Here is a 9,817-nt window from a genome sequence, read left to right on the forward strand (position 1 = left end):
TTGCTGCTGACTCTAGCAGCCAATATGACGGCGGTCTCAGCCGACACAGAGCCGGAGAGGCGGACGGTGTTCAACGTGAGTGAACCCGACTGACAGCGGCTCAGTCCAATTGAGGAAAAGGAAAAGGCGGCCACTTCCGACCGAGCACGCGGATAGGGAATGCACCGGAGGTGGCTCCTCGTGACGGGCGTCGCGAGGCACCAATGAGCGGACAGAGGAGGCTGAGGCCGTCCGCTGGCAGCTACTTGGAAACGTGGAGAGGTGAAGTGATGCTGATGGTGTCCCAGCCAGACCGGGCTACTTACTCACTGATGTCATCCAGGTATGAAGGCCAGCGGAGGCTCTGCTGGTGGAGCGGATGAAACCACCGGGATGGGAACGAGCAGAACGAGCCGTAGCTCCGTCCCACAACCACGATTAGAGAGCCATTACTAAAGAATGTATTCTAATTAGGCTACTACATGTAATCTCACCACTCTCACCAATATGCCTTATTATCAACATAGCCGAGGCCAGCTTGGCAACGGCTCTTGGGCCCTGAAAAGCTCAAGATCACCTGGTTTTTCATAAATTATAATGAAACCTATTTGGGAATAAGAAAGCAGCCTATAGGTTAATATTAACTTAATGACAAAGGCCTCAAGGTGAGTCCTGCTTTATTACCTATAATGTCTTGTATTGAAGAGGCGGAATAAGATCTAGTTTTTAATTCTCACTATTTTGTGCTTTTTTGTTGTTGTAGGCCTACATTTGTGCTTTGTTATGCACCCTAACCCTAAACCCTTGGCAAACTGGGAACTCATAGTACCCCAGCATAGAAAATGTAGGGGATAGACTTTGATAGAGCTGAATAGACTTTGGTTGGGTAATTTTGCATAGCCTACTATGTAAACTTTCTTGGCCACATACAGAGCTAAGTCATATACACAAAGAAAAAAAAAACTAATGTCCTCCATTGTGAAATGAATTTCACCTTTAAAACCATGCTCTCAAACCATAAGTGCTGTAGAGTTAGTCATGTTACCCTGACTTACGCATATAAGTAGCAGCTTGTACCAAGTTGATCTGACTTAGAGCAATTAAAATGTCTCAAAGGAGGATTCAGTCACTTGCACCCACACATGACGTCACCTCCTGGAGTCAGATCATTCATGTGCACATGACACAAGGTGTAATGGGAAGTGGAAGTGGGAAGTGGTGTGAGTAACGTTGTAGCTGGCTGGATCTGAAGTTGAGTTCACAGGAAATGACCAGCAGCCCGAATACATTAAGCTTTTACATCTCCGAGATTCTGATCTAATTTGTGCTTATGAAAGGAAATGAAACAGAATTGCATTAGCGCAGATTCTTCTGCCAGGAGTGATTCACACCATTTTAGTCAGCGAGGACCTTCCTTACCAGGTCTATGCTGTGAGTGACTGTGTGTCATCTGCATGCAGTCCTCAGGGAGGATATGAACACTCCCAACTGTGTCCAGGGTGAATGAGTCTGATCCAGTGGGATCTGACAGAGAATGAAAGAGATGGCAATATCATTCTCTCATACCAGTTTTAGTATTAACACTGTAAAAACTAGTATGTGTTCACTAATGTGTATTAGTAAACTAGGTTGCCAGTAATTGGAAGAGCAGGACATGGAGTTTATTATACCAGGGTCAGTTTGAATCGCAGAGAAGAATATGCTGTTGTTAATGTGTTAAGTAAACTTTAATTTGCCACAGCAAGCTACTACAAGTCTTACATCCAAATGCAAATCATAAGTGCTGACAGACAGCCTTTGGGCACGGGGAGTCACTAAGTACAGAAATAGATTTGGAAGCAGATCAGTCATGATATTAAATAGGTGAAGTGAGACAGACGTTTGGTCGGATGTTTAGTGAGAAGTTCATGTTATTTTCCAAGTAAGGTGACTAAAAAAAGTACACAAGCATTATTGTGTGTGATCTGCAGATCATTTTTCATGTTGGAATCGTTAACTTATACAACCTCAAAAGTGTATTTATACAGTACTTGAGTGAACACCTCAGTGGTGTGTATAGCATGTCAAACGAAAGACTGGAATATTAACCCTTTCAGTGAGTTATGTTGGACCACTGCTGATGAGTAAAGTTATGAATTGGACTATACAGTTACTGAAACTGAAGACAAATTATTTTAAACAGTATATTCAGGAGCAGGCTGAAACCCTGTTACAAGTCACTTTTCTCAAAAAGTGGTGGTAGACAGTGTAGGTTTTGGCCTCTCAGCGAGATTAGATGATTGAATAATTAAGCACCCCCTCTGACCATACATATGATTCTCTCCCATGTTTTGCCATGATGTGATGCAGCAAGAGTCGTAATGAGTTTTGAATTTTTTTTATGATCCAGAGCAGATAGAGCTTCTCCCAGTTCACATTCTGCTCCCACGAAGTTAGTTCTGTTATCCGATCTGATGAATGGCACTCGGCCTCCTCTGGAAATGAATGGATGTAGTGCATGAATGCAAAAACTTGTGTCTAATGAATATGCCACTTCCAAATGCACTGCATGACTGGCCGTGTAAGTGGAGATAACCCCATAGAGTTTGACGAGTTTGCAGCCTTCCCTCTACTGTACCTCTCAAACAGCTTCCCCTATAGCGTCTGCAGACAGCACCGGAGGAGAGGATTTTCTTTAAGCATTATTAATCCAGCACTTCTCCAAAGTCTGTAGAGCAGGTGATTTCTTCCACAATGTCCTACTTGCTCATGAATGTGGCGTAAAATGAGAGTGGAGATGTGCTGATCTTTGGCGAGAATGAATGGATGTTTCATGTCATTTGGCATTGCTGCTTTGCTGAATCTTCTTCCTACCCTCAATTTTCTACTCCCGTTTTCCAGCACTGGATTAAGTTTGTAAATGTGACTAGTACCTTTCTTCATTCCAGATGTTCCACTTCTCAAATCAACTATTTCAATGTGGAACCTCTCCAATCTTCTGTTGAGTGCTGTCAAGTCCACCACCAGACACAGAAGCTTGTATTTTCTTCCGCTTTCGACTTTCTCGACCATGCAGTTGAGATTCATTCCAGCCTATGGAGAAACATATAATCAGTTGGTTTGTAGCAGTCCATCCATTCTTGATGATAATGATATTCACTTTAGCCTCTCCTTTGAGTTCTGGGATATCCTTGCCAACAGTGGGTGTACCTATCAGTTGCATCTTTGAGATTTCACTTTCACTTTCTGAACTGGAGCAATTTGTGCTCTTCCTCACATGAAGGCCAGATGAATGTTGTCCTTTTTGTTCTCCAACCTAAGGTTTGGTACACCTTGGCATGCTTGGCATGTTGAGCTTTTGCACCAACTGCAACAGGTAAGGGGGTTAGGGACTTGACGATCCCAACTGTAGCTAAATCCACAGAGGTTTTGCAGCATTAACTAAAGTGAAAAGTGTGAGAAAACCAGTGGGGTCATACACTGACCATGGACATGATGCCCTCTCTTTCGAGTGGTCTTTTCTGGACTACCTTCTTGACCCCAAAGGTGTCAGTTTCAGCACACCACAGTAATCCTAGAGGTCTCTTGACAAGACTGTCTCTGTCCAACTCCAAGTCTTTCACCTCCTTGGCACCTCCTTTTTCATGTGAGTGTATTCCAACTCTGACTTAACTGTTGCTGATCCATTTTACCAGCTGAAACCCTCCCGGTTGGTCAACAGCTGTCAGGTCTCTCACAAGGGCCATGTCCTATGCATCTAAAGACAAGGACATGAAGCAATTGTCCACAGGAAAATTGTCTTTGATGGTGTCAGTCACATGTGCTTTGTTCTATATTCAGCAGGATTCACCGTGTCAGTTTACCATTTGGCCACCACAGGAAGTGAAAAAAAAGTCTGCATCCTGTTTTGACATTTTGACCTGATGGTACATTGCTTGAGTGGGAGCCATCACTGCCACAGATTCTTGATGAAACCTTGTGAGGACTCCCAACAACGAGTTTGTCGAGTCAAGTCCCTGTTATAGCTGACACCCCTTTAAACCTGGAACCACAGTCAAATACCAATCTCAAGGTTCCCTTTTTAGGATGGTGCACACCATGAGGGATGTTCCAGACCTTTCTTTCTTGGCCTTCCATTTGATGCTCTGTCACTCTCTTTGCATGGCCTCTGGTTTTGACATAATCCAGAAAATTGACATATACCATTAAATTTAACATTTTCCTTTTCAGACACGCAGCCCTTTGCTCAGCAACCTGGCGGTTGATGGGCATGGTAACATTATCTTGTCTGAGGCAATCTAGGACAGTAATGGCCACTTTTGAAGTGAGCAGATGTGTTCATGATTTCCAAAACCTTCTCTGGACATTTCTGACTTTTCTTTGGCTGATTACCCACAGAAGCTGTGATTGGGTTGGCTGTAATGGTGGGGCCATTCACAACCCACTCCAGCGGGGTTTTGCAGGTATTAGGTCTATTACCTTTGCTGTTTACCATTTTCCATGTTTCCATTCACAACTTCATCAGCTTCTGTCAAAAAGCTCTTAAGCTGTGGAATTTCCACATCCTCTGGTTCATCATTACCAATATCATCATTTCAACTGCTCCTTTGAAACTTATTCTTTTTTTTCCTTCTTCTTCTTTTTGCATAATTTCTCTGTTGGCATTCTGTAAATAAAGGTATAAATGGTTTCAGTTTTCATTCATCATTTTTGAAAACATTTCACACACGTGTTGAACTTTAGACACATCAGCAGCAGAAGGAGGACAGAGGGTTCAGTTTAAGGGATAGTTTAACATTTTGGCAAATTGGCCCATTGGCATAATCCCTATAGCGTCAGGAGTGGGTTTGTTACCTTTAATTGTCGGTGTAAGCTGTTTTTAGAATGGCAGAGCCGAGCTGCGAGCTGCTCAGAGCGGAGACTCATGGGATTTCATGGTTTCCCTCATCAAACTCATCAAATACACGATCCAATTCATGTACACACACACACACACACTCCATGCACAAGAAACACAGAAATATTAGCCCCAACAATATTGAAGAGACAGCAGTGTCTTATATTTAAAGTAGTGCAGTGTTCAAAACTAAACAAATACACAGACTACAATGACAAATACGAATATATAAAACACAAAATGAGTCATTTGTTTGAATGAACTGTATGAATCTTGTAGAGTATCTGCACTGGAGCTGCTCATGTGGTGTCAGAGGCAGGGTCGCCATCTTGTGGTGGTAGTGTGGAAACAAAATAAGACAAAATTTAGATTTACTTATCCTTAGAGACAAAAATCCAAAACCTCTTGGTTCAATCATCATATGAATTATGATATCTTGTTATTATTATGATTTTCTTTATACTTTTCCAGCAATAGTAACCAGTTAGATATAAATTTAGCACAAGACGCAGGCCTCCTGCTGGAGAACTTAAGTATTTGTTTGTAACTCATCTTGTTCATTTTGATTATAACATGAATATCAAAATGTCCACTTCATTTGAAATATTTTCCATGAAGGCAATAACACTTTATTATTTACAAATATTAACCCTTCATCAGGAAAATGACCATAATTACAGTAATTCATATAGACCCTTTCAGAGAGTATAAACAAAGACAGGTGTTACCAAGAATACTAATCAAGGCTCCATTCCATTTAGTGTACCAGAGCGTTTTCTAATGAGCCACACCTGTCTTTGTTTATACTCTCTGAAAGGGTCTATATTTTGGAAAAATAAAATAAGTTGTTTAAGATTAGGCTGAGTAGCTACAGTAGCTACTTTTATTTATTTTATTTATATATGATGTGAGGCATACAGATGATAACAGGTGTCCTGCTGGGAACTTTCCAAAAGATCCAAGGACGCAGGAGGAGGGACATGTCCACTTTGGTAACATGCAACAACCTGGGATCAGAGTCTATTTCTGTCAAATATTTTAAGCAGATAGAGTTGTGGGAATAATGGCTAACAGGGGCTCCAGGTGTTTTTCACAATTTAAATGTGACACTGACAAAGTATTATTTTACATTTTCATACATTCTGGTTTCCTCCTTGCAAACTGATACCGTATGAAACTATAGTTAGTGCTGTTTGGTCATGGTATGTATTTGTTGTTACTGCATGACATTTTGGAGTATCATGCACAAAATGCAGTTTCTGAATAGTTTAATTAGCTTATTTCTGGATTGTGACAGTATAGAAGATGGAGACTGCACAATGTCCAACACAGACAGACACAGGACCTTATGTGAGGGTCTGCAGGCCCAGGTCCATCCCTGTGTCTCTCTGCTTCCCCTTTCCCCTCATATTATGTTCGTGGTCCACCGTTTCTTAGTTTCTCCTCACTGTTTGTGTGTGTGTGTAGTTCCATGTTTCCACCTCCTCCAGCTGCAGGATTTAAACCTGGTCTTCTCACCCAGTCCTTCTCGGATGTTCCCCACAGATCTCTGCTGCACCCATGCTACAACCATAAAATTGTTGAAACCCCAGATTGTGTTCGATACGTTCCAGTTTTGTACAATAGACTATCAAAAGTTGATTCCCCTGTGCATCCCCCTCTGCATTTTGGGTCCATTACAAAAAAAGCCCTAGAAAGAGGAACTAAGCAGGATTTCTCCCGTGGCTATGCTACATTTTTACCTTAAAGCAGAAGTAAGCAGAATGTTTGTGTTAATATAAGTCTTACAGTAAATAGTTATATCTTCCGACAGCAATCACTTACATAGAGTGTTTGGTCTGAATCACGGGTCTGTAAGTCACTCTGCTCTGCTGTAAGCCGAGGAGAAAACTTTCCTTGTATCCTCCAACCTTTATCCAATGAGGAGAGAGAACGGCATAAAGGGGCGGTCCTCTCTGTGTGTGCAGCCAAGGGATGCGCGTGAATGTGGTGACGTAGGGACGAGGGCGGGGACTGCTAACTCCATCGGCTGACAAGAAGTTAGCCAAAACCACCGGATCGCTTACTTCTGCTTTAATTAAAAAGCTCCGGAGTAATTGTGATCGTTAACTACATGACTTGTGATTTGTTACGAGTGAGAACAGAGGCTCTCTGTCTTCCACCTGGCGTCTCACGGCTGAAAACCAACCTTGCAACATCAGTGTAGTTACTCGGTCGCCGCCCCGGTGTCCCAGCTCTTGTCTCTGCACACCGTGACACAAAGGCGCTCCGCAACCCGTAATCTTTTGTGTATGACGGTTAAGACTGCACAAACGTATGGCGTAACATCATATATGTTATATAACGTTATCCACCGCCGCTCCATGTATTGAGTTTTCGCCGGCTTCGTTGTAAACAAATGCACATGGCCAGGCGGAGGGTTAGCAAAACAGCGGAAAAGCGACTGGACTTGCATAGTTCCTCTTTAACTGACTGGCTAGCTGCATGTCCTGTTACTGTTACTAGGGCTATAAAAAGTATTTTGAATAAATGTTCTCAACTTTAGAGGTTTACAATTCAAGCAAAATTTTCTGAACAAGTCATTTAAAGGATATTCAAATCAATGCAGAAGATGTGAGTGTACTCATTCACAAATAAGAGTTTGATTCTGTTGACCTATTTATCAAGTCAACCCAGTGATGTCTGACCCATTATCATCATGAATGTCCTTAGTTCCAGGAATAAACACTGCAAAAGGTAATTTCACAAATGCATTTCAGGGCACATCTGATCCGACCCTCCAAGTTAAACCGTCCAAGCCGACTTATTAACACAGTAAACACATTTATTCAGAAGAGAGAAGCATCAACAGGATAATGCATTGGTGGCTGCGGCACTTAGGTCCTGGATCCTGAGGGTGGACCTTCACACAATGTAAGCAAGCAAAACTGTCCCGGGAGAGAAGGCTGTTGACCCTGCAATCCACTGTTCTGCTCAAAAAGACACTTATACAACGCAGGCTGGGGCAGAGAGGAAGAGCACCATTTACATTAAAGCTTTTAATCAATCATTCGAACAGAAAACTAACAGAAGTCATTTAGCAAGTTGGCACCTTTGATTAATATCTTTAAAAAGAAGTTAAAAAAGCCAATAACAAATGCATAAGAGACAGGAACAACACAAGAAGAGATGTTTGGCTTGCAAGAAAACTTCCCTCCCAACCTCAAGTTACTGTATTACCTACAGCATGACAGACATGTAGGCCTGAAATCTTAGTTGCATAAAACTGTTTTTAGGGGTTCACAGATATTAAAACTATTCTCTAAATCCTGGTAGACCTCACATAGGCTATAATCTTCATTTCTGATCAAAATTTGTAGAATATGACTTTATTACACAGATTAATGAATTCTTATGGGATAACGTGTCTCTAAAGTGTCTCTAAGGTGCATGGATGATGTCAGGTAGGGATATCATGACTTCAAATTTGATTTAAAATGCTAATAATTCAAATTCTATAAAAACCTCACACCCTGGCACACCAATAACTACTTTCTGGTCTTAAATGACTTAAAACTAAATCAGGTTGAGGCATTAAGAAACAAACGGTTTGTCTAGGTATAAGACTTAGGTAATGCATAAACTGGCTACAATGCTAACCGATTTCCATGTTTTAGGTCTGATTCTTGCAGCACTCGCTATTTAGAGTCAATTTCGTATGTAGGTATGATAAAATGCACTCCAATCATTGATTCATTGAGCAATAATTAGCTTTGGCTAACATTATTAGCATGACATTTTCTGTAGGCTACTATTGGATGTTTTTGTTCAGTTTGATTAAAAATTTGAACAGTAACAGTATAACACAGACCAGGTCAGATATCATCCTATAAGAGTGACATTGTAACACTGGATGTGTCAGTTGGTTCAGCTAATGCTGCTAAACAGATAAACCTGGTAACAACCAGCTGTGGGCCTATACCTACATGTTCCATGATCATTTTTCTTTATCTAAGTACCAGGCTCTGGGTTGCATCCTTGAATTTAGTAATGTCATTTCCACTTTATATGGACATGGATGGTGACTGCTCTAAATTTAAATGTACAAATAGCTGGTGCCACTGATCCTCTTGCCTTTCAAAACAGTTTGGATCAGTGTGATTTCCAAGGTTCCTGCAGAGCTGCCATTTGGGAGGTGCTGTTGAGAGGATTTTTTGGAGATGTGGGGGACTAGGATTGCTCGTAGTAAGAGGATGTGCTATGCTCATTCTTGTGCCTGATGGATCAGTGTGCATCTACTGTGCTTTACTTTCTAGGGGAGGGACAGTGAGTAGAAGCAGAGGAATGTGCTTTGTTTTGCTGCAAAATGAAGTTGCGTAGACTGTGCTCTGTATTGTGCATTCCATAATTATACAGTATGGGGGTCACCTGATGAAGATAAAAGCGTGTGCATGTGAATCTTTGGACATTGGATATGAATCAGAGTTATATTTCTAAAAAGATATCTCTCTTCTCTCTTCTAAACTTTCTTATAGATGATAAAATGATAACATTATATATAGATTACAAAAGAGAAAACAAAACAAAAAAAGTAAGCTATTGGTTGACAAAATAATATTTGCAAGGACTGGATGATCTCTATTTTAGAGATACAGAAACATAAACTCCATTTAATATACCACCTCAGTTTCTGATAAAGACCTCAGCCCCGATCTCAAGTTACAATATGTTTTGGCATGCCATACTATAAAACCATGGGTTTTTACGAGGCCAAGAACTCTCAAACTTTAGAAAGAAACAGTTCTAGGTCCAAAATCTGTGTTAACAACGTTCCAGTCAGTGGTATAGTTTACTGAATTTTAGCGGTATACATACCCAAACCTCTGCTCCTTTTACTCTCTTACTATAATAGTTTACTAATCTTGCACTTGTTAGTAACACACTATTCAGATCAGCTGACTTTAGCTTGGCGGTTTGTGCTGG

The sequence above is a fragment of the Trachurus japonicus genome, chromosome 15 (assembly GCF_045865225.1).
Source record: "Trachurus japonicus isolate A0001 chromosome 15, Traja_1.0".
Classification (NCBI taxonomy): Eukaryota; Metazoa; Chordata; class Actinopteri; order Carangiformes; family Carangidae; genus Trachurus; species Trachurus japonicus.